At 48.1% G+C, this 23741-nt stretch overlaps 1 protein-coding gene across 1 annotated transcript in view; it reads left to right on the top strand.

Annotated features, from left to right (window-relative positions):
* Positions 1 to 23741, top strand: part of HCN1 (hyperpolarization activated cyclic nucleotide gated potassium channel 1) — a 436901-nt gene that overhangs the window by 302818 nt on the left and 110342 nt on the right. The window lies entirely within an intron of this gene.

Raw genomic sequence — 23741 nt, 5'->3', positions numbered from 1 at the left:
TAGCAAGAAAACAGGTCTTGGGACATTTGGGTTTCCAGTATTCCAATGGTGCATGTTCAAACATCAATAATTAACTTTTGCAATAAATTCAAACAAAGCCATGAAGCATCTTATAGTACTCTTTATTCAGAAGTATACTGTAGTATATGTGTAGTTCACTGTTGAATTGGTTGTCTGTTTCTTCTGAATAACTGGACATTTTTTTTAAATTAGTCATTCTTTCCTAATATAAAATTGAACCAATGGCAGTGACACAATGAAGTGAATCAAACACCTATTGGTATTTTTAAATAATGTTTCAAGGTTAAATTTTAAACACACTAAGGGCAAATCCACAGAACTCCATTATTTACATAACTGAAGTTAAATCATCTTTAAGTGCTAATGGAGACCTTCAAAGCTCCTAAAAATTGCATTAATGCCAGCCTTTTTGCTAAGACAGCCTGCCGTTACCTTTAACGGTGTTATGACTGTGTATGTTGCTTTGTACTGTCATGGGGACATACCTTCTAGGCAGAGGTGGAGAGTAGAGACTGACCCATACCTGGTATCTAAATCTTGAATCAGAAGAATAGTGGGGTCCGGTTCCGGTGTCAGGGCAGGAGAGAGACAGGATAGTAGAGGTAAGGTAATCTGGTGGCAGGCAGGGGTCTGAGGCTGGAAAAAAAAGGTTTCCAACAGGAGACAATGTAGGGAGTACCTTGCACAGGCAAGAATAGAGGAGAATGGAAGCCTTATAAAGGAAGAAGGCAGGTGTGAGCAATCCATCTCAGGAAGTGGCTGACTTCCTGCCTCGGCGGCCATGTTGTTGGAGGCAGCAAAGTCAGAAGGCATCATATTGGAGATCCTAATAGTATCATCCCTTTTATGTGCAGACTCCGAATGCCTAGGAACAGACTTGGCAGGAAAAGTGTTATGGAAGTTTCTGACCTATGCAGGACTGTGGACATCGGATGCCTTGACCAACTCTTCTCTTTAGGGCCATACCCCTTCCAGTCAATCAGGTACTGGAGGGACCCTCTAGAGATTCGGGAGTCCATGACCTTATGGACGACATACTCCGGTTGACCATCCATTGAAATTGGAATGGGAGAGGGTAGAGTCCTGGAAAACCCGTTCCGGGTGGCCAATTTCAGCCAGGAAACATGAAAGGTGGAGGGAATCTTGAGTGATGGAGGTAAGTTCAATCTGGAAGGCCACTTCATTCACCTTCTGGGAAATCCTGTAAGAACCGATAAAGCGTGGCCCCAATTTTGCAGAAGGCTTACTGCTGCGGCACAGTTTATTCGAGCATTTGCCCGTTCTGTGCCGCAGAAGTAGCCTGGCGCGCGCCCGAGTGTGACGGGCGCACGCCGAAGCAGCGGAAGAGCGCCCTCCGATCGGGGCGCTCTCCCTACTGCTGCCGGGTCCGCCGGGTCCCCCGGAGCCCCCTGCCGCTGTCCCGCGATCGCGGGACACCAGGGCTCCCTCGGGGAGCCCCTGGACACGCGTGCAGGGGGCGCACGCTCCCGATGACGCGTGACCGCGCGTCTATGACGCGCGGCACGCCGAGGGGCGGCCACTAGCAAGCCGGGAGATTTCCCGGCTTGCGGTACCGACCACACTTCAATAAAGTGTGTCGGTAGTGTATGTAGATGGATATTACGCATCCAGATCCAGACCTCATTGCTGACTTGGTATTCAGGTGAAGGCCTTCTGTGTTTATCCGCGCTTCTCTTCTGTGTTTCTGCCGCCATGTGAAGAGTCGCCTGTATGCCTTTCCAGAGATACTCCAAGTCGGTGGCCCTGGTATCAGCTGCAGGGATACCTATTGCAGAGGAGTCGCAGGGAAGGGTTGTCGGGTTATACCCTAGTGCCGCAAAGGGACTATTGGGACTATTGGGACAGGGAGTTTATGGCGAATTCTGATAGAGGCTGGAGGTCTGCCCAATCGTCCTGCTGCTGGAAGACATAAACCAGAGGAACTTCTCTAACATTTAATTGGTCCTCTTGTCTGGCCATTGGACTGCGGGGAGAAGGCACAGAAAAAAAAGGAGTTCAATTTCCAAAATGACAATAAAAAACCTTCCAGAATCTCGTGATGAATTGAGAGCACATGTCAGAGACAATATGTGTTGGTAAGCCATGCAGGCAGAATACCTCCTTGATGCAAATACAGTGGCAGCTGCCTTTATTCTCCTGCGGCCGCCACTGCAATGTGCAGGCAGATGCGGCTAGTTTGTTTTTTTTTCTGACGCGTGCTGCGCATCACTGTAGTGCCGGTCACAAGTGCCAGGGTGCGTGCCAGGGTTCCGCCGGCATCCCCGAAGGTTGAAGGGGTAAGCGGGGTAAGGGGAAGATGCGGGGAAGATGCGCAAAGCTGCGCGAAGCAGAGGCGGAGCAGCCAGGGGGTCGCGAGGGGAAGATGCGGGGAAGATGCGCGCGAAGGGAGGGGAAGATGCGGGAAAGATGCGGCTGGCGCGTGGCCAAGTTCGGCGCCAGCCGAAAAAAGCCCCGGAAAATTACGGGCAAATGTTAGAATTAAGCTGGCCGCAGCAGTATCTGCTTGTCTGGAGCAGAAGGAAGCTTTTTCAAATGGACAAAATGGGCGTGCTTGAGAAGTGGTTAACCACGACCAGTATTATCACCATCATGCCCCGGGAGGAGGGAAGCTCCACAATGAAATCCATGAACAGGTGTGTCCATGGATGGGACAGGAAGAGGATGAAGTAGCCTACATGGTAGAAAGCATTGCACCTTAGTTCATTCGCATACCATGCAGGCCGAAACAAAGTTCTTGATGTCGTTCCTGATCTCTGGCCACCAGAAGGTCCGCTTGAGAAACTCAGTGCTTTTCTTAATACCTGCTGACCCACAAATCTGGAGTGATGACCTCACTGGATGACTTGTAGATGAAGAGGGGAGGGGACAAGGAGTCAACAAAGAGTTACAGAGAGACCAGTGGGGAGCTCAGACTGGGATTTGCAAATGTGGTCCATGACAGTGGGAGTTATTGAGGCCACAATCCTGAGAGGAGGGATAATGGGACCCTTGTCAATCTCCTGCAAATCTTCAGAGGCAAACTGGCGTGAACGAGCATCAGCTTTAACATTCTTAGATCCAAGTCTAAAAGAAAGAATGTAGTGAAAGCGGGTGAAAAAGAGAGCCCACCTTGCTTGGCGGGTGTTCAGCCTACGAGCACCCGAGGTACTTCAGGTGGTCTGTTAGAATGGTCACAGGTACTGAAGTTCCCTCGAGGAGATGTCTCCATAGTTCCACTGTCATCTTCACCACCAAGAGCTTATGATTCCCGACAGCATAATTATGTTCAGCTGCAGCGAACTTCTTAGAGAAGAAACAACAAGGATGCAGACATGACTGGAAATCCTGAAGCGCACCAAGGGTTAAGAAATATGTAATAAACAAGTAATATAATAACAAGTAAAAACTTACATATAAGAATATATAAGTCCAGTAGCGGCTAGTGCACAGGTATTCAGTCCAAACAAAATGGTAGGCGCAGGAGGTGTATGCTGAGACTCATAGATCAGTCCCGCGCGCTGGGGCTGACTTGCTCGGCAAAGCTCAGTTGTTACTTCCGGTTTGCTGCTTTTCGCAGGACCTGTATTGAGTAGTCCTCCACAATCGCCGGTATTATTTGCTTCCAACACACATCCCACTCGAGCGAGCAGATGGAAGTGGCTCAAGCCTCTGTGGGAGGGCTGGAACTAGTACAGCCAAGAGTCTGGATACCCGCGTGCACTGTGTGAACTCCGCAACGCGTTTCACACAATTCAGTGCTTCATCAGGCAGTGTTTAGGACACCTACAGGGGTGCCTTTTATGCAGTCACTCCAATGTAAATAATTAATTAAATAAATCAATATGTAATATGCACTGTAGGTGCAAAATAACTATTGGGCTGTGAGTGTATGTAAACACTCACCTATGAATATTATAATGTGTTTGCTGATATGTGTTTAATTTCATAAACACATAAACATAGATATAAATGATATAATAAATATAAATTTACAGATAGAGTGTGGAATTAATACACTACTGAGAGCCACCCATGTAGGTGATAAAAACATACTTGGTCATGTAAAAATTCATTCTGCAAGACCACAATTAATCTCATTAATAATTAATACAAACACTACATAGGGGAAAAAATGAAATATAAAAGGAGAAAGGGAAAATGGAAAGACAAGGAGAAAAATAATAAATGTAGCCCTCTTTCCCCCCCCTTAAGTGAGATTGAGGTGGGTAGGTATGTCTGACTACTTATCAGTGTGGTGCTATACCTGTTTGGCAACCAGGAGAGCTGAGCTTCCGCCACGGGGAACCTGGGGTATGTACTTACACTCGGTGCAGCGCCTCCACTGATGAGGGATCCCAACGGGGTGGGAGTGTGCCCTCACCAGAACAACCATACAGTAAATACACACCGTGTGAATAAACAGTATTTACTGAACATAACCTGTAACTCCAATAACACCTCTTTGCATAACATCAAAACAATATATCAATAACAGTGCATCACTCTGAATGCATACCATCCCCCCACCCACATGTCCATCATCACATTCCCCGCAGTCTCTTGAGTGTCCCCAACAATAAAGACCAGTGTGAGTGTGAGGGATAGCGCTTCCCTGTGTTGGGGCCCGGTGGTGCACTTAATATATACTACCTCCCTGACCAGTCCTGGTCAGGAAAATCCTTGGAACTCAGCAGCACCGCACAGTGATCCCACGGCGTGCTGCGCTGCTCTCTGCAGGAATAGATGCACACGCTGCATCCACAGGAAAGGAATCTCCAGCCGGAATGCTCCTTTAACACAGTCTCTGAACACACTGTCAGACAGTCAGAGGCCGTCAGACAGCATCCCTCTTGCTGCTCTAAATATGGTGAAGGAGTCCCTGTCCTAAGGCCAACCCTATATCATACAGCTTCCTCTGGTGTCATAGGGGACTAACTGGGCCCTGGGGTATACCTCTACCCTAGTCCCTGCATGCAGAATAACTCTCCCTGTAACTTCTGTCGGATCCCAGACTCTGGCAGCTCACCACGTGCAACTGGCACTGGTGATATACACACACTGAACAACTAGCTCCTAACTCACTTATCCTAACGCGCCTGCAGCCGACACACAGCTCTCAGTCAGCCGGCAGACAGTAACACACGCTGCACACACACTGCACTCAGTACAGGCAGCGTCACATGCAACACTCCACACAGCAACCTGGAACCCTAACACTAACACTAACAGCTACGCACTGCAAACTTCTGGAACGCGTACAGCAACTTGCTGCACACTAGCACTATGCCTTCTTGTCAGGCCTCATAGCACTGCCAGCCGTGATCCTGACAAGACAGCACACAGACACGCACTAAGGGCAGCGTCCCTATCTGGGCCGTCCCTCAGCACTTACCCACTAACCTGGTGGGGAGTTGGGGCCTTACTTGGGATGTGGGGGACCTTACTCGATGCAGGAGCTGCATATGCTCTCTGCACCCTTCCTTCCCTCACAGCTCCCCAGCTCCAACTGACAAACGTGCTCAAGCCCAAACAATGTATCCACTTTGCCTGCCTGGCCTTCCTAAGCCCTATTGGCTCCCTGGTGTCACATGGGGCATACAGAGACTCATGAGACTCGTAGTCCCTGCTCAGAGCCTTCCCTGATAGGCTAGGGGTTCGCGGGCTTTCCTTACCCTCCACTGCGCGTGTGCAATCTTTCCCGGGCTTTCTCTCTTCTCCCTGAGCTGTCCCTATGCTCGCGCGAGCTATCCCTAGCTCTGGGGCTTTCCCTGCGCCTACGCGTCCACTGCGCATGCGCGAGACGGTCCTCAATGGCGGCGCCCTGCTCTGCGGCCGCCGGGACCTTAGAGACGCGATCGCGGCCTTAGCAACGGCCCGATCGCGTCCCCGGCAACCGGCCGCAGGCAGGGGAAGCCGCGCTGCTCCCTGCTCCAGCCCCCACCCTTGGAAGCAGCCGTCGGGTCTTTCGGCACCCGCGATCGAGCTGCCCAAGGGGAGGGGGGTCTCAAGGAGCTGCGGGAGCTCCAGGCTACACTCTCCCCCTGGTGGAAAATCCAACGTCCTCGCTTGGAGAACGCCATACCCTGACATAAGGTTTATACAATTAAAATGCATGGCACAGAACATACAACACGTGTCGAATTTACCCTTCAGGTTACATTGCACTTCACACCAAACTATACCCGAGACTAGCTGAGACCATTTGTGGGGAGCCCCTAATTGAACATGTGGGGGTACCTCACTTTTGCGTCCGTGAGCCTCCCCTAGAAAAATTTCTTGGAGAGCACACTCTAAAGCGACAGTTACTGGCTCTTCGCTACTTCCTCCCCCTGGTGGAAGGAGTAGCACAGTGTCTCTGAAGCAGACCCTTACCCGGTCATCCGCGGCAGGGATGCGGCAGACCAGGAGGCCAGGATCTTTTCCGCGGTCCACGACTTGGCGAATGGCACACTCCTTTTTGGGCTTAAAGGAGGCCAGTCTCCCTGGATCTTCCTTTACACAGTCCTTGTCACTACGGACTTGCGAGGCTTTCACTGAAAAGCGAGCACTGGACAATGTCTCTGTTTCACCTGACCGGGGGTAAAGAGTAGACACCCGACCACTGCGGTGATTCACGGTGGCCAACAGGTCCTCGGGGATGCTGTCAGTTCCCACCTCGGCCGTCTTGGGACCTGTCCCCGGCACTTCTGGGGCAGTCCACTTACGTGCTGAAAATTCGGGAGCGTTGGATCCCAGTCCTGGGACCACTTGTGTCGGAGCGCACGGGCTCATACTCCGTTCAGAAGCCGCAACTCTGGCCTTCTTCCCGGCCAGCTCCATCGGAGATTGTGGGGAGTTAGGGGGTTCCTTACCACTCCACTGGCTTGGGATGGATTCTCCCAAGGAGGACACCTCCGCCAGGACACGATGTAGAGGGGAGCCCTTCACCCGGGTAACCAGACTTAAGGAGCCATCGTGCTCCGCGGTCACCTGGAGGCTCACCCCCGACACCCCTGGGGCAGTCGACTCACCCTCATCGTCGTTTGGTACTGGTCCCCATTCTAGGACCGATGGTACCTCGGTAGTAGGTCGGACTGACCATTGTAGGGCGCACGGGCCCACAGCAGGGTCCGCAACATCGGGATACACCTCCTCTAGGGCACACGGGCCCACAGCAGGCTCTGCATCCGCCAAGATAGGGTGTTCATTGCTGTCACTAAAGTGGTCCGCCGGCAGGCGCATCACCACAAGTGACTGGTCGCTGGATTCACTAGAAGGTGGGGGTATATACGCCTTACCCTGTGATTCCTCTGTATAATCGCTGAGGTGGTTCGCCGGTAGGCGCATCGCCACCGATGGGACTTCAACCTCGTCCCGCTCAGGAACCGGATCTGAAATGTTCACTCGGGCACACGGGCCCTCCACAACCGGTTGTTGGTAGCGGGAATCCCTAAGTAATTTCTCCCTGAAGACAGACTTAACTTCAGCACAACTCAGAGTGATATAGAGGTCAGGCTCCTCCTCCCTAGAACAGTCTGTCTCATCCACGTTTGGTTGAAAGTCACAGTGCTTGCTCCCCCTGGTGGACTCTGAAGGAGGGGCACTTTCTACAAGGGAGTGGTTCTGGCTCTGTGCTGAGTCACTCACAGTGCAGGGGCGGGGTTCAGGGTTTCGCGCCCAACCCGGACAATACTCTGCAACAATTTCTTGCACAGTCCTGGTACTCTCCCGACTTGGCGGGAGCCGCCATCTTAGGTGTGACTCTCTGCTAGAGAGAGACTCCATTTTAATCACAGTCTCTGCAATTACACTAGGGCTCTCTTCTGTATAGATAGGGGGGTAGCCTTCTGGTTTTCCCGCCAATCCCGGACAGTTTTCCTCAACACAATCTAGTGCAGGCTTGCAGCCAGCAGCACGTGCGCTCCCCTGCTCTGGCGGGAGACGCCATTTGGCTGGGTCGGCGTAAACTAGGGGGTACCCCTCAGACGGGCCCCCGGGCATACACAGGGCGGACGGTGCCTCTGCCAGGCATATATCCGCGGTGGGGATGGCCACAAAAAGTATCATTTTCCATAGGGCCGTGGGATCGTGTTCTTCTTCTAAGAAACATGCGTGCGGCCACCCTGGAATTTCACGCATATAGGACTGAACCTCAACCGCGGGCATAGTTGCGGGAAGGCCTCCTACTACCACTACCTGGCCAGGCTCCATATACTGCCTCAAAGCCCAGGCAAGGACCTCGTGTTCGGACTTCACAAACATGGCGACAAAAATAGGAATGGGACAATTTGGGGGTAAAAAATGGAACAGAGCACCCCAGGTCTGGATCTCAGCAGCGCCTCCAATTGTAACGGGTGTTCCCTCTGGCCTGACCCACCCAATCTCATATTGGCCCGTGTAGTCTAACCAGTCCCCCATTACAAGGCGTGTGTGGTGGTGCACCTGCAAGTAACAGGACTCTTGAGTCTCCCGCTGGGTGTTATTAGGGGATGTCATCAGGACAGGTAGCTGAGGTAGTGGGTGCGAGTCCAACTTACTTCATGTGCAGCGCCTCCACCTCATCAGGATCTGTGCTTCCGCAGGGAGATGGTCCTGGTGAGGAACTCCTTCTTGGTGGTGCCATCCACTGCTGAGTAACTTCACACTCACCCAGTGGAGGTATCTTTAACAAGGGCATCTTTATTTGCATGGTGGTATGGGCAAGCTGCCCCTCACAGATAACAGCTCAGCCACTCATCTCTTTGCAGCACTCTCTTAGGAAGGTCCCTTGTCCCTAATAGAGCTGCTTTCCACCTTTACTCTCAGAGAGAGATTCCCCAGCTTCTCTGGCTGCTGTAATCTCCTCTCCTGAGCTGCTTTGTCTCTCTTTTGAGCTGCTCTGTCTGTCAGCTCCTCTAACTCTGCCAGCTCCTCTAATACTGCTGCGTCTGCTTACTCTGCTGCGTATGCTTACTGACTCACAGCTAGCAGGAGACACTGCAACAATGTTGCAAACCTTCACGTGCCTCTCAGTGAACAGAGCAGCACAACAACAGGAAACTGACTCTAGGCAGTGCTGTATCTTATATCACCCCCCGGAGAACAAACCTGCTCTGTACCACTAAGTGTGGGCACAATGCATGTTGTCACTTCCTTTGGGGACATATGACACCACACCAGGGTGTGAGGGCAAACCTCCATGATAACTACTGGCATTCCTGCATACTTACCAGGTTTACTGCCAGCATGAGAAAGAGATATGTACACCAATCTTACACATGGCTACATTCTCCCCCTGGTGGAACCCCAACGTCCCGGCTGGGATCTAAATTTGCGGAACCTTCCTTCAGGTAGCACTGCAAAACATAACAACACATTACAGTACATATCTTTTCATCATAACCATAATAGATACATCCTAACTTTAGATGTATAACAACTAGGATTACCTCATGCTGGAGTATCCATTACTGGGACTACTCTACCCTCTTAAGGTGGCTTGCGCAGAGCATGGTCCACTGGGCTTAGAGCATCAATGCTGTAACACTCTAGGGGACATACTGTACACCCACCATCAGCCCATAACTCTGGCTTGGATGCTAGTGGACTGAGAGGATCATGCCCATACACCTCCCTAAGGCCTCTCTGGGAGATGTAGACTACCCCCTCTTGACTACACCACGTCTCATCTAACCCGCCAGGATCCCAATTTTCTGAATCAAGGGAACCCATTTCAAACATAAGTTCGTTCTCCCAGGGACGATGAAAATTACGTACCAACTTTTGGCGATCCCTAATAACTCTTCCTGACAGTGAAGGCACATAGGGGGCTCTCCGGGCAATAGGCACCATATGAGCAACATTACCCAAATCCCCAGATGAAACTCCCAATGTTCCTGGAGACCCAAAATTTGACCCAAGGCTCTTAGGATCACATCCCACCCCAACAGTACGATTGTCATCATTAGTGCAGTATAACATTCGTTGCATAGACATTTCCCTCCCCGACCCCTCATCGGAGACAAAACAGTCACCCCAGTCCAGATTTTCCCCAGTCCATTCTTCAGAAGTGGCTCGGGACTCCCCAGACAACCCTTGGCTAGACTGGGACCCGTAGGAAAAAGTGACAGGGGCAGGGGTTTTAACTATGGCCTGGGGTTGGGCATAGGGAAACACCTCCGACATACGCGGGACTACGACCCGCAACTTCTCGCTACCTTGCCCAGTACCATCGGACTGGCACTCCGGTTCACTCGCTTCCTTACTCCCAGGCTTCCGCAGGGCCTGCTGGCTCTTCTCGGACCCAGGCAACCGGGTACAGCTGCTTGGCCGAGAGGACACGGCCATCTCGCTGGACTCGCCGCCATCTTGCGTTGGGTTCCCAACCGGAACCTCTTCCTCCAGAACGACATCCGCCATTGCCACCACCGGCGCCTGTGGGGGGTTAGGAGGTTCCTCACCACTCCGCTGGCTTGCGATGTGTTCCTCTGTGGTAGGCCGGACTGGCTGTTGTAGAGCACACGGGCCTACATCATGGTCCGCAGCCGATGGGATAAATGTCTCTTTATCTTCAGCTTCACTTGTGTGGTCCGCCGGCTGGCGCATCACCACAGCTGGTTGACTACTGTCTTCAGTAGTACAGGATGGGGATAGGGACATCTTCGCAGGGGAACAGCGTCGGGGTGCTTCGCATTCGCTGATGGCCATCGGCCTGAAGCGGTCCTGCTCCAGCGGTACCAGTGGTAGCGATCCCCCTTCTCCCTGGGCAGTCACCTTACCCTTCGTTGATTCCGTCAGGAATGGTTCCATCATCTGGGGTTCCGGTATTGGAACCGGATCTGGAGCCGTCTCTGTCATCGGAGCTTGGAACTCCTCACGCTTAGGCAGATAACAGCTAGACACAAGCAGGATTGCTCCTTTTGCAAAGAAAGTAGCTCCCCAAACAAGTTCTTTTCCCAGAGATACACAATCAGAGTCCTCACACCTCAAGCTGGTGATTCCGTCATTGGATACTTCCCGGAATCCTTTAGGCAATGAATAACTGGCAAAGATCCTATCACCCCTCCTCCTTTTATGTATACACGGGCACAAAAGAAAGGGGTAAGTCACTCTTTTGGCCCGCCATGCCCCTTGTAGCTGAGGTTGTGCTTTGCTGCATTCTGTTTCGTTCTTAGGGGAAACAGAAGTTGCTACGGGCAGTTCAATGTGCTCACTCCCCCTGGTGGACTCTAGAGGAGGGTCTCGTAGACTTGTAGGCTGACCCAGCACAGGGGCGGAGTGAGTCATAGTCCATGAGGGCGCGGCTCCAGCTTTCGCGCCAAACTCCCCAACGGGGTGGAGTTTTCTCGTTGGCGCCAATCCTGGCCAACAATTAGCAAACTGCAAAGTTGCAAGACTTTCTGCAGCTGGCCCACGCGGTATCCCGGGAACGCGGGAACCGCCATTTTGGTTTGTATTATCTTTCTGCATCACATTTGAGGTAGCGTTTGGCTGTTTGTATATTGAATGATAACAAAGTCCATTTCGTTCCTCCCATCTAGCAACACTGTCGTCCTCACTAGCCTCGAGGTTACTTTCCCGAGAGCATAGACAGGACAAACCCGGCGCAGCCACGGCTGTCACGCCAGTCTCCAACAGGCTCACAGAAGTCTCTTCTGTAGCTTGTTCTTCTTCCACGCACAGGTCATATGCATGTTCCTCGGTTACCCGCCTTCCTGGACCTTCTGCGCTCTGCAGATCCTCCATTCTGACGGTTCTCTCTGCCCCCTGCCATCCTGGACCTTCTACTCTGTGCAGATCCTCCATTCTGACGGTTCTCTCTGCCCCCTGCCATCCTGGACCTTCTGCGCTCTGCAGATCCTCCAGTCTGACGGGGCTCTCTCGAGAAGGGACACTTTCTACCAAGGAGTGGTTCTGACTCTGTGCTGAACTACTCACAGTGCAGAGGCGGGGCTCTGGTTTTCGCACCCACACCCAACAACCCTGACAATACTCTGCAACAATTTCTTGCACAGTCCTGGTGCTCTCCCGACTTGGCGGGAGCCGCCATCTTTGGTGTGACTCACTGCTTGAGAGAGCCTCCAATCTTGCGGTCGCCATTCTTTTCTCTGTTATAATTTCTGTTATCGCACATGGAGCTCCTCTCTGCGGGGCAGCTGCCACATCGATGCAATAAAATGCCTTGTGCACCACCTTGTGTACCTAATGTAGATCTGACTCGTGTTTGCACTACCTCAGGCTAGGCTCACTCTCTCAGTGTCTACTGTAACGCTTTCCTCCAGTCTGTGCTCCTTGGTAAGTGGTCTGGAATGGAGACTAGAGTACTCTGGCTCTTCCATGCAGTACTTTGGGCGTCGACCTACTTTTGGCTAGCCTAGTGCGGACCCTTCCAAAATTCCTGCTCTCAGTTACCAGTTTACCCCTTCAGGCGTCCCCCGCTAGCGCTACCTCAAGGCGACTAGAACAGCAATAGCCCCCGGCTCCAGACTCACTAACCCCTAACGGATCCCAAGGCGTCTTTGCGGCATGCATCTCCAGCATCTCCCTGACTACCCCTGGCCCCGTCCCACGCAGCACAAAGTGGCAGCAGACACTTTCCCTGTTTCCTATTGTGTGCCTAGCAAAAGCCTGTCCTGTTGACAGGTATCTCAGCAGCGCCTCCAATTGTAGCCCTCTTTCCCCCCCCTTAAGTGAGATTGAGGTGGGTAGGTATGTCTGACTACTTATCAGTGTGGTGCTATACCTGTTTGGCAACCAGGAGAGCTGAGCTTCCGCCACGGGGAACCTGGGGTATGTACTTACACTCGGTGCAGCGCCTCCACTGATGAGGGATCCCAACGGGGTGGGAGTGTGCCCTCACCAGAACAACCATACAGTAAATACACACCGTGTGAATAAACAGTATTTACTGAACATAACCTGTAACTCCAATAACACCTCTTTGCATAACATCAAAACAATATATCAATAACAGTGCATCACTCTGAATGCATACCATCCCCCCACCCACATGTCCATCATCACATTCCCCGCAGTCTCTTGAGTGTCCCCAACAATAAAGACCAGTGTGAGTGTGAGGGATAGCGCTTCCCTGTGTTGGGGCCCGGTGGTGCACTTAATATATACTACCTCCCTGACCAGTCCTGGTCAGGAAAATCCTTGGAACTCAGCAGCACCGCACAGTGATCCCACGGCGTGCTGCGCTGCTCTCTGCAGGAATGGATGCACACGCTGCATCCACAGGAAAGGAATCTCCAGCCGGAATGCTCCTTTAACACAGTCTCTGAACACACTGTCAGACAGTCAGAGGCCGTCAGACAGCATCCCTCTTGCTGCTCTAAATATGGTGAAGGAGTCCCTGTCCTAAGGCCAACCCTATATCATACAGCTTCCTCTGGTGTCATAGGGGACTAACTGGGCCCTGGGGTATACCTCTACCCTAGTCCCTGCATGCAGAATAACTCTCCCTGTAACTTCTGTCGGATCCCAGACTCTGGCAGCTCACCACGTGCAACTGGCACTGGTGATATACACACACTGAACAACTAGCTCCTAACTCACTTATCCTAACGCGCCTGCAGCCGACACACAGCTCTCAGTCAGCCGGCAGACAGTAACACACGCTGCACACACACTGCACTCAGTACAGGCAGCGTCACATGCAACACTCCACACAGCAACCTGGAACCCTAACACTAACACTAACAGCTACGCACTGCAAACTTCTGGAACGCGTACAGCAACTTGCTGCACACTAGCACTATGCCTTCTTGTCAGGCCTCATAGCACTGCCAGCCGTGATCCTGACAAGACAGCACACAGACACGCACTAAGGGCAGCGTCCCTATCTGGGCCGTCCCTCAGCACTTACCCACTAACCTGGTGGGGAGTTGGGGCCTTACTTGGGATGTGGGGGACCTTACTCGATGCAGGAGCTGCATATGCTCTCTGCACCCTTCCTTCCCTCACAGCTCCCCAGCTCCAACTGACAAACGTGCTCAAGCCCAAACAATGTATCCACTTTGCCTGCCTGGCCTTCCTAAGCCCTATTGGCTCCCTGGTGTCACATGGGGCATACAGAGACTCATGAGACTCGTAGTCCCTGCTCAGAGCCTTCCCTGATAGGCTAGGGGTTCGCGGGCTTTCCTTACCCTCCACTGCGCGTGTGCAATCTTTCCCGGGCTTTCTCTCTTCTCCCTGAGCTGTCCCTATGCTCGCGCGAGCTATCCCTAGCTCTGGGGCTTTCCCTGCGCCTACGCGTCCACTGCGCATGCGCGAGACGGTCCTCAATGGCGGCGCCCTGCTCTGCGGCCGCCGGGACCTTAGAGACGCGATCGCGGCCTTAGCAACGGCCCGATCGCGTCCCCGGCAACCGGCCGCAGGCAGGGGAAGCCGCGCTGCTCCCTGCTCCAGCCCCCACCCTTGGAAGCAGCCGTCGGGTCTTTCGGCACCCGCGATCGAGCTGCCCAAGGGGAGGGGGGTCTCAAGGAGCTGCGGGAGCTCCAGGCTACATAAAGAAGTAAAAAAGGGGGGAGGGGGGTAAGGGGGAAAGGAGTAATGTAATCACAGTGCAAACCTAATACCCATCTATCTTAAAAAAGGTGTAAGTTCAATATAATCATTGAGACCTCCTGGGTATTTCGACTGCAGTGTAAAAATCCAAAATTGCTCTCTTTTGGCAATCTGTAGATCTCTATCTCCTGCTCTTATACTACCCATGATACTCTCAATTCCCATATATTGTACACCCACCGTACTACAATTATGTACATCTTTGAAGTGGGCCAGGAGGTGAGTAAGGGGTTTGGAGGTTACTTCTAATTTGGGAATATTAGTAATATTGCGTAGATGCTCCATGATGCGTAACTTCAAATTACGTTTAGTTCTGCCCACGTATTGCAGTCCGCAACTGCATTGCAGTATATACACTACATACATGGACAGACAATCAACGTAACTTGACATTTTATATTCAAGCCCTGTAACAAATGATTTAAAAGATTTGTGAGTTAGCATCTTAGGGCAAATCTTGCATCTGGCGCATCTATAATTGCCCACCACTCCTAATGTATCCCTCAAGTCTTTTTTCATATGTTTATCGGTGCCCTTTAACAAACTGGGGGCAAGGATAGTTTTGAGGGTTTGTGCTTTTTAAAAAACAATAGGAGATTTTTTTGCAAGGAAATTTTTAGGATGGGATCCATAAGTAGGATATGCCAATGTTTTGACAAAATTCTTTTTATGGAATTATGTGATTTATTGAATTGGGTAACAAAGAAGGGTGTTTCTTGTTTAGCCTTAATATGGTCTACAGAAATGGATTCAGTTACATGTATATTATCGGCTTGCTGACCATTATAAATACTTTGTTTGTTTTTAGTAGTCAGTTGTTTTTTGTTTTTCTTTTTTAATAATGATTCTCTATTTTTGTTTAATGCTTTAAGGTAGGATTCAGAGATAAGCTCCTCTTGATAACCCTTTTGTCTAAAGCGTTCAATAAGCACCTTAGACTGAGCCTTATAGGTATCAATATTTACACAGTTTCTTCTGATACGAAGAAATTGGCTATAAGGAATGTTTGCAATGCATTTCTTTTCATGTCCACTCTCGGGGTGTAGGTAAGAATTAACATTGGTTTCTTTAAAAAAGGTCTTAGTTAAGAGTGAATCCCCCGGAGTATAGATAATCAAATCTAAAAAGGTAATATGATCCTTCTGCACATCACTGGTGAAGGTGAGGTTAAAATTATTAACATTGATCTTATCAACAAAGCTATCAAATGACGCCCTGTCACCTTCCCAGATGACCAGAATATCATCAATATATCTCCTCCACAGTTTTAGCTGTGGAGGAGACACACCGGAACCCCAAATATGCACTGACTCCCACCATCCCATATAGAGATTAACAAAAGATGGTGCAAAACGTGTCCCCATTGCAGTGCCACAGTGTTGTAAATAAAATTTGTGCTGGAATAAAAAATAATTGTGTTGAAGAATAAATTCTATAGAATCGTGAATAAAGTAACGTTGAATGAGTGGAAGTGTATCGTGAAGTGCTAAGTAAAAATCTCTAGCCTCTAATCCACCCATATGTGGTATAGATGTGTAAAGTGCCTGTACATCTAAGGTGGCCAATAAATATGTGTTGACCCAAGGAAGTAAAGTGAGAACCAAAGTGGTGTCTAATAAATGTGAGGGAAGTGAGGGCACAAGTGGTTGTAAAAATGTGTCCACGTAATGGGAAAGATTAGCTGTGAGTGAATTAATACCGGAAATAATAGGTCGCCCATGTGGATCAATAAGTGAAGGAAATCCCAGAATCACTTAAAGGAAACACTGATGCTCCAAATTCTATGCAAGTAATACTGATCATCCAGAATGAATAAGCTGTATATATATTAATGAAGCAACCTTCCGTTCAGAGTCCCATTGTAGTATACATATGATAAGTATATAATCACCCCACTTGATCGAGTGCTATAGCTATACACGGGTAGGGGCTGGATAGTGGTAGGGATGCCGTGTGGCAACAATACCGCCGTGTCCCCTGAGAAGGAACAGAACGGCTAAGTATGCCGCCACCCTCCGCCACTGCCTCTCTAAACCCGGCGCCACACAAGAACAATATAACCCCACAGCAGAGGTAAATACGGGGGATAAAGAAGAGCCAAAGCACTCACTGTCTTGACACGACGAGTCTCTGGTCCGCGCTCCGCGTTCGGCGTCCACCATCAGCCGATGACGTCAGGATCTCTGAACCAGAAGTGACGTGTAGCGTGCTCCAAGCCAGGGAAATTCAGCAAAAATAGAACAGAAGGGCGGTGCACTGCTGCCGTCAGGGTTAAAGGGAAAATGATGTCCACACGCAATATAAATGAATAAAAAGGTTGTTTTATTGAGTGCATATACACTAAAATAGTGCTACAGAGCGAACTCTGACGCGTTTCGTCCCTGCCTGGGACTTTGTCAGGCAGGGACGAAACGCGTCAGAGTTCGCTCTGTAGCACTATTTTAGTGTATATGCACTCAATAAAACAACCTTTTTATTCATTTATATTGCGTGTGGACATCGTTTTCCCTTTAACCCTGACGGCAGCAGTGCACCGCCCTTCTGTTCTATTTTTGGATCAATAAGTGACTTGTGAATTTTAGGTAATTGATAAAGAATGGGGATGGTGGGAGTAGTGCAAAAGAGATAAATATATTCTCCCATAGTCAGTACACCTGACTTTCGTGCCCCCTCTAACAATAATTTTAAGTCTACTTGATATTGTATAGTCGGATCCTTGGATAACTTGCAATATGACTTGCTATCAGATAGCAATCTCATTGCTTCCTTACAATAATCAGTCCTATTTTGGAGGACAATGGCCCCACCCTTATCTGCCTCTCGTAAAATAACATCTTGGTTGGTATTTAGTTGGCGTAATGCCTGCTTTTCTTGGATGGTTTGATTATTTGTATATCTATAATTCTCTTCCTGTGATAAGCATAGTTTTCCAAAATCCTTCTCTACCAATTTGTTAAAGATCTCGATATAGTGACCCCGAGAGTGGTATGGGTAAAAGACTGATCGAGGCTTATAATTGGTGTGATTCACTGGAAGCTCAATGTGGGCATCCATGTAACCTTCATCAGCTAAGCTGGTAAGATCAACTAAAGCAGCTTGTTCCTCAATAGTAAACTCCTCAATATTGGAACATACATTAGAGAATGTTGATTCTGATGAGCTTGGTGCAGTTGAAAAATGTCTGCCCAATGTGAGCTTCCTAGTGAATTTTTGAAGGTCCACATATAAGTCAAAATTTTGAGCTTTACATGTGGGAGCGAATGAAAAACCCTTACCTAACAACATCATAAGGGTATTATCTATGGTGATTGAAGATAAATTAAAAATACCGTTATTAATCAATGTAGTATTGTCTGGGTAGGTTTTTTGGAGGGGTGTGGTGATTCCTCCTCTCCCCCTTGCTCCTCTTCGGAATTCTCTCTTTTTCTGGATACCTTCTTTTTGGTCTCTGGTGGGTGATTTGCGTCCCAGGTTGGTATTGTTTGTCTTACTTGGCTCAACCTGTTTAAAAAATCCTCATTTTGTGTTTCAGGCAAAGTATTTAAAACCTCATATTTATTTTTCAAAGGAATCTGTATATCTTTTTTATCTTTATTTTCTTGTTGGGTCATAGTGCCCCTTGAGTCCCTATGTGGTTCTCTGGGGTTATGATCCCGTGTATAGTGATATTTCTGATAATTCTTATTATTTTTAGATTTTTGGTATTTCCAAAGAGTAGGGGGTCCAGTAGGATAACCCTATGGTGGTCTATATGAGGTATTTTCCCTATGATGTTGGGGTATATATCTATGTGGTTGATCATTAGGGGGAAAAAATGTGAATTGGTATGGTGATAATTGGGATCTCTCGGTGTTCTAGACAGATGTCTATGATGTTTTTAGTTTTATGAGAGTTAGAACTTACATGTTCTGGTATGGAGATGGGGACTGGAGTCTTAGGATTTTGTGGGGCATCTACTCCCTCATTAGATTTTTTTATCTCTTGAGTTGTCCCACGATCTCTGTTGATTTAAAGAATAATCGAGTTTGTCCCTCAAGAATTTTCTATTCTTAGAGGCCAATTTCTGATTTTCAAATGTTTTTAATTTAGAACACATATCCTCTGTAAGTTGTGGTAGTTGGTCAAAACAGGGCATTAGTAAAATCTCATTTTTAATCTGTGTGATCTTGGTGTCAAGATCTGTCAATTCTTTCTTTCTCTCCAAAACCAACAGTCTAATCAACTCAATTGAGCAATGATCAAGGAGTCTTTCCCATTCCTTGACAAATTCTTCATTGTCAGCACCATAAGTAGATTTCTTTCGAAATCTCAAGCCTCTGGGGATGCGACCAGAGGGAATTGAAACATGGAGAACAATTAAAAAAGATGAAATACACAATAAAATGACAATCAATTGATAACTACTGGATATAAAACAAAATATATGATGGAAGTCTTTGATTGTGCAGCGAGATTGATGCGGGGAAAAGAAAAAAGTGGTCCTTAAAAAATAAGCAAAATAATTACCACGGATGAAAGAGTCAAACCACGCTCATGCTTCCTAAAGGCGACTCTTGAAGTAGATCAGCTCTCCCCTCTTGCTGCTGCTGTGATGTGAAGGCACCCCTCCTTCACCGATAGCTGTTGTAGGAAGACTCCGATGCCAGATAGTAATAGAAAATAAACACAGAAGCGCATCAAGGGTTAAGAAATATGTGATGAAGCACTGAATTGTGTGAAACGCGTTGCGGAGTTCACACAGTGCACACTGGTATCCAGACTCTTGGCTGTACTAGTTCCAGCCCTCCCACAGAGGCTTGAGCCACTTCCATCTGCTCGCTCGAGTGGGATGTGTGTTGGAAGCAAATAATACCGGCGATTGTGGAGGACTACTCAACACGGGTCCTGCGAGAAGCCGCAACCCGGAAGTAACAACTGAGCTTTGCCGAGCAAGTCAGCCCCAGCGCGCGGGACTGATCTATGAGTCTCAGCATACACCTCCTGCGCTTACCATTTTGTTTGGACTGAATACCTGTGCACTGGCCGCTACTGGACTTATATATTCTTATATGTAAGTTTTTCTTGTTATTATACTACTTGTTTATTACATATTTCTTAACCCTTGGTACGCTTCTGTGTTTATTTTCTATTACTATCTGGCGTCGGAGTCTTCCTACGACAGCTATCGGTGAAGGAGGGGTGCCTTCACATCACAGCAGCAGCAAGAGGGGAGAGCTGATCTACTTCAAGATCTCCTATAGGAAGCATGAGCGCGGTTTGACTCTTTCATCCACGACTGGAAATCCGTTCTCAGCAGAAAGCACCATTATGAGGAACATCAACCTCAAGGTTGAATGGATGGAGAGGGTCCGGTTGACTAAGAATTGGAGCTGTGGAGAAGAATCTCTTTAATTTAAAGAGCTTATGCCTCTAGATAATATGCATATATACTGTATACCATATACTACTTGCAGACTATTTGGTCTCTAGACACTGACTGTGTTTCGGCATTTCATGACTGAATACACGCTCCCACACATTGATTATATTATGGTCATATGTGTGTATATGTATACTTACCTGTATATTCTTAATATCTGACTGCAAACTGCATATCTGCAGTAAGTGGATGCTAAATAAGTTACTTGATTAACATCCACATGGATCAGACATTGTATTGAGTTTTACTCACATTAATAGAGACTTCTCTGAACTGTCCTTTGATCCATGTAAACTGCTAAATCAGTGGCAAAGTTCAATTGGCTATAAAACCACTAGGAGCTAACATCCAGATACATTGTAGCAAACGAGACATAAGTGATTACGAATGTGTTCAGAACTATATGTTCCAGCTTTGTGTTTTCTTACAAGCAGATATTTTTGCGGAGAGGTAATATCGGCACTGTTTGTAATTCAGCAAACACTGCATTCAATTCAAAGAGGAAAAGGGGGAGCACAGGTTTGAGAGGTGATAGGAAAATATAGATTCAATGTGAATAAATCAAATGTTCCTGAATTGATAGGAGCAGGGGTGGTGGTGTGTAAAATATTATAAACACTTACACCGCCTTGTGTAAATGCTGTCATGTAAGGGTCTTTTTCCTCTCCTCCTTCTTCCTTCTTTTTCTTCCTTCTTTTTTCTTCTTCTTTCTATAGTGGTTCTTCTGCTTTCGTCCGAATAAACGTCCCTTCGGTCTCTCAACAAGTTTGAATTATGGTGTCACCCTCGGAGCAAGAAATAGATAAAGATTGAGGGACAAATATTGGTAAAATATAACAAACCCTATTCAGATGGTTGTAAACAATAAATGCAGAAAATACTGCAAACACTCACACGGGCAAGTGTGAGTGTATTCCTGGAGGGGGTATCTTTATCCTCCTCACATGTGAGAGTTCATATAAAGAGCTCTAATCCTCCAGATAATATACCATTAGTGGGGGAAAGGGAAAGGAATATAACAAAGTTAAAACAAAGATACTCACACGGCCACGTGTGAGCTCACACTGTGGTTAGGTATCTTTAAAACTCCTTCTTTAAAGTCCAACACTGCTGCCAAGTGGAAAAGTTCTGTGTGCTAAGATAGCCAAAAATGACTCTAAAAATGACGTGTACCAACTTAAACTTTAATGAAAATAAAACATAAAAAACACAGTCTAAAAAGCACTCAGTCTACACGACATAGGTGCCAAGATGCAAAAGAAAAGGCCAGTCCTAAGGGAACTTTCGCAGGTTGTCAGGCTCCCAGCTAACTTTGCCCGCGTCTAGGTGTTGTGCTGTGTTCCTGCTTCCTGCTCCCGACGGTGGCCGCAAACGTCCAAAAAGCTTTAGGGTCTTGAGCTATGCGTTTCGCCCTCGTTTGGGCTTCCTCAGGCTCCGAGGGCGAAACGCGTAGCTCAAGACCCTAAAGCTTTTTGGACGTTTGCGGCCACCACCGGGAGCAGGAAGCAGGAACACAGCACAACGCCTGGACGCGGGCAAAGTTAGCTGAGAGCCTGACAACCTGCGAAAGTTCCCTTAGGACTCGCCTTTTCTTTTGCATCTTGGCACCTATGTCGTGTCGACTGAGTGCTTTTTAGACTGTGTTTTGTATGTTTTATTTTCATTAAAGTTTAAGTTGGTACCGAACCGACCGAAGGGACGTTTATTCGGACGAAAGCAGAAGAACCACTATAGAAAGAAGAAGAAAAAAGAAGGACGAAAAAGAAGGAAGAAGGAGGAGAGGAAAAAGACCCTTACGTGACAGCATTTACACAAGGCCGTGTAAGTGTTTATAATATTTTACACACCACCACCCCTGCTCCTATCAATTCAGGAACATTTGATTTATTCACATTGAATCTATATTTTCCTATCACCTCTCAAACCTGTGCTCCCCCTTTTCCTCTTTGCTTTTCTGTACCAATAAGGATCCTGGATAGGTCCTGCGGGGGTTTTTGAGTCACAGGAAGAGACTTTCGAAGCAGATGTGAACCTTTCATACCACAAAAGGTCGTTACGTTCTTGAAATTATTTTATTATCTATTTATCTACTATACTTTGTCTAGAGGGAGTGCCCGGGTACTTTTTCTTTGTTATAGTCCACTGAATTCAAATCACCTGATACTTTTAGGCAGATATATTCGACCTTACATGCTTAATACCATCTTTTAGGGATACTTATCCCTTTTATACAGGTTGCTCAATATAGGCTTAGGAGGAGCCATCTACCTTCATGTTACAGCATATCCACCACAACAATTGTAATACACTTGTACATACTGTGACAGAGTCACTGACTCAGTAGGCTGTGACAGTGAATGGAGAGATGCTGCAGCCAGATCACTGAGTGTTAATCTCCTCAGACAGAGAAAGCACAGCTGCAGCCTAATTAAACAGGGGCTGAACTATCAGTGAAACAAGTGCTTTAAAAAGCAGGAAGTTGCTCACACAAGGTGAGCTTGTTTTTCCACAGGAAGGTGGAGAGAACTCTCCCGGCTTGGAAGCCGTAGCAGCTGCTGCTGCTCTGGTCCCGCAGTCCTGCGAGGAGCTCTGCTGCTGGGACCAGCTGGGACCCCAACCCAGGGTAAAGATAAAGATACAGATTGCTGCGAGGCTGGACAAAGCCTGCTCCCCGGAACCGTGTTCCTGTTTGCTGCTGGAGCTGCTATACAGATAAGACTTTATTCTTATACGTATCGGTTAACCTTTGTGTAGCATGTTTTGGGCATGACCAGATAAGCTGGCTGTCTTGTTAGTAAGGGCTCAAGAAGTGAGTTAGTTTCCCTAAAGGGAACAGGCTTTAATTTTCAAGAAAGTAGTTTCTTAAAGGGACAGTGCACCCGTACTTTATTTTGGTTGTGGCTAATAAACCACTATAGTTGAAAGTTTCCCATCGTGTCTAGCATCTTACTGACCCCGCCGCAAGGCCGTCCTGCCACAGGTGGTGTCAGAGGTGGGATGCTACGCCTCTGGGGGTCAGTAGATGAAGATGTGTTGAGACACTGAACTCAAGCGGAAAAAAAAAATGATTTTTGCTGAAGCATGGAAGTTACAGCTTGCAAGCGCTGAGTGTAAATTTTGCCCCGTCGGGTATGTAAGGATTGCTGTGTTAAGCTAATGCCTTTTGCTGAAGTGAGTGAATTTGCAGCTAGCAAGTGCTGTGAGGTAAAGTTTGCCCTGTCTGGTAAAAAAGAAAGTGAAAATGGATTTTTGCAAAGAAGTTGCCCTAAGAAGAACCCAGAAGGTTCAAATATTGTAAAGCAAGAACAACTTATGTGTGTTGTGCAAAGTCTGCCTCGTCGGGTGTGAAAAAAATAAAATTAAAAAAAAAACGGGGTTTTCAAATGGCCGCCGTCAAGTGTCAGTTTTGCAATGTACATAACCATACAAAACAGTGTCCCTTCAGGCCATATGATGATTATGATGATGACGCATATGTGGCCCAGAGAAGAGAGACGTACCCGCAGATGAAAGCTGCAAAAGTGTCCAGTGTGTGTGTGCCCAGTACCACTGATGTCTCTGGAACGAATAAAACAAAGAGAAAGAAGAAAAATAAAAATATTTTTCAAGTCACAGAGTAAGTGACCAAACCACTTGAGCCTGCGATATCAGGACAACAGGTGTCAGCAAGCCACGAGATGTGCTGCAGACCGGAGTGATGGGCAGAATTGTCACAGGAACGGTGGCAAAGGAAAAGGAGAAGCAAAGGGAAGCTGAATCATTGAGGAAAAAG

The sequence above is a fragment of the Ascaphus truei genome, chromosome 1 (genome assembly GCF_040206685.1).
Source record: "Ascaphus truei isolate aAscTru1 chromosome 1, aAscTru1.hap1, whole genome shotgun sequence".
Classification (NCBI taxonomy): Eukaryota; Metazoa; Chordata; class Amphibia; order Anura; family Ascaphidae; genus Ascaphus; species Ascaphus truei.
Note: the sequence above shows the minus strand (reverse complement) of the source record. Positions and strands in the feature narration are given on the sequence as shown.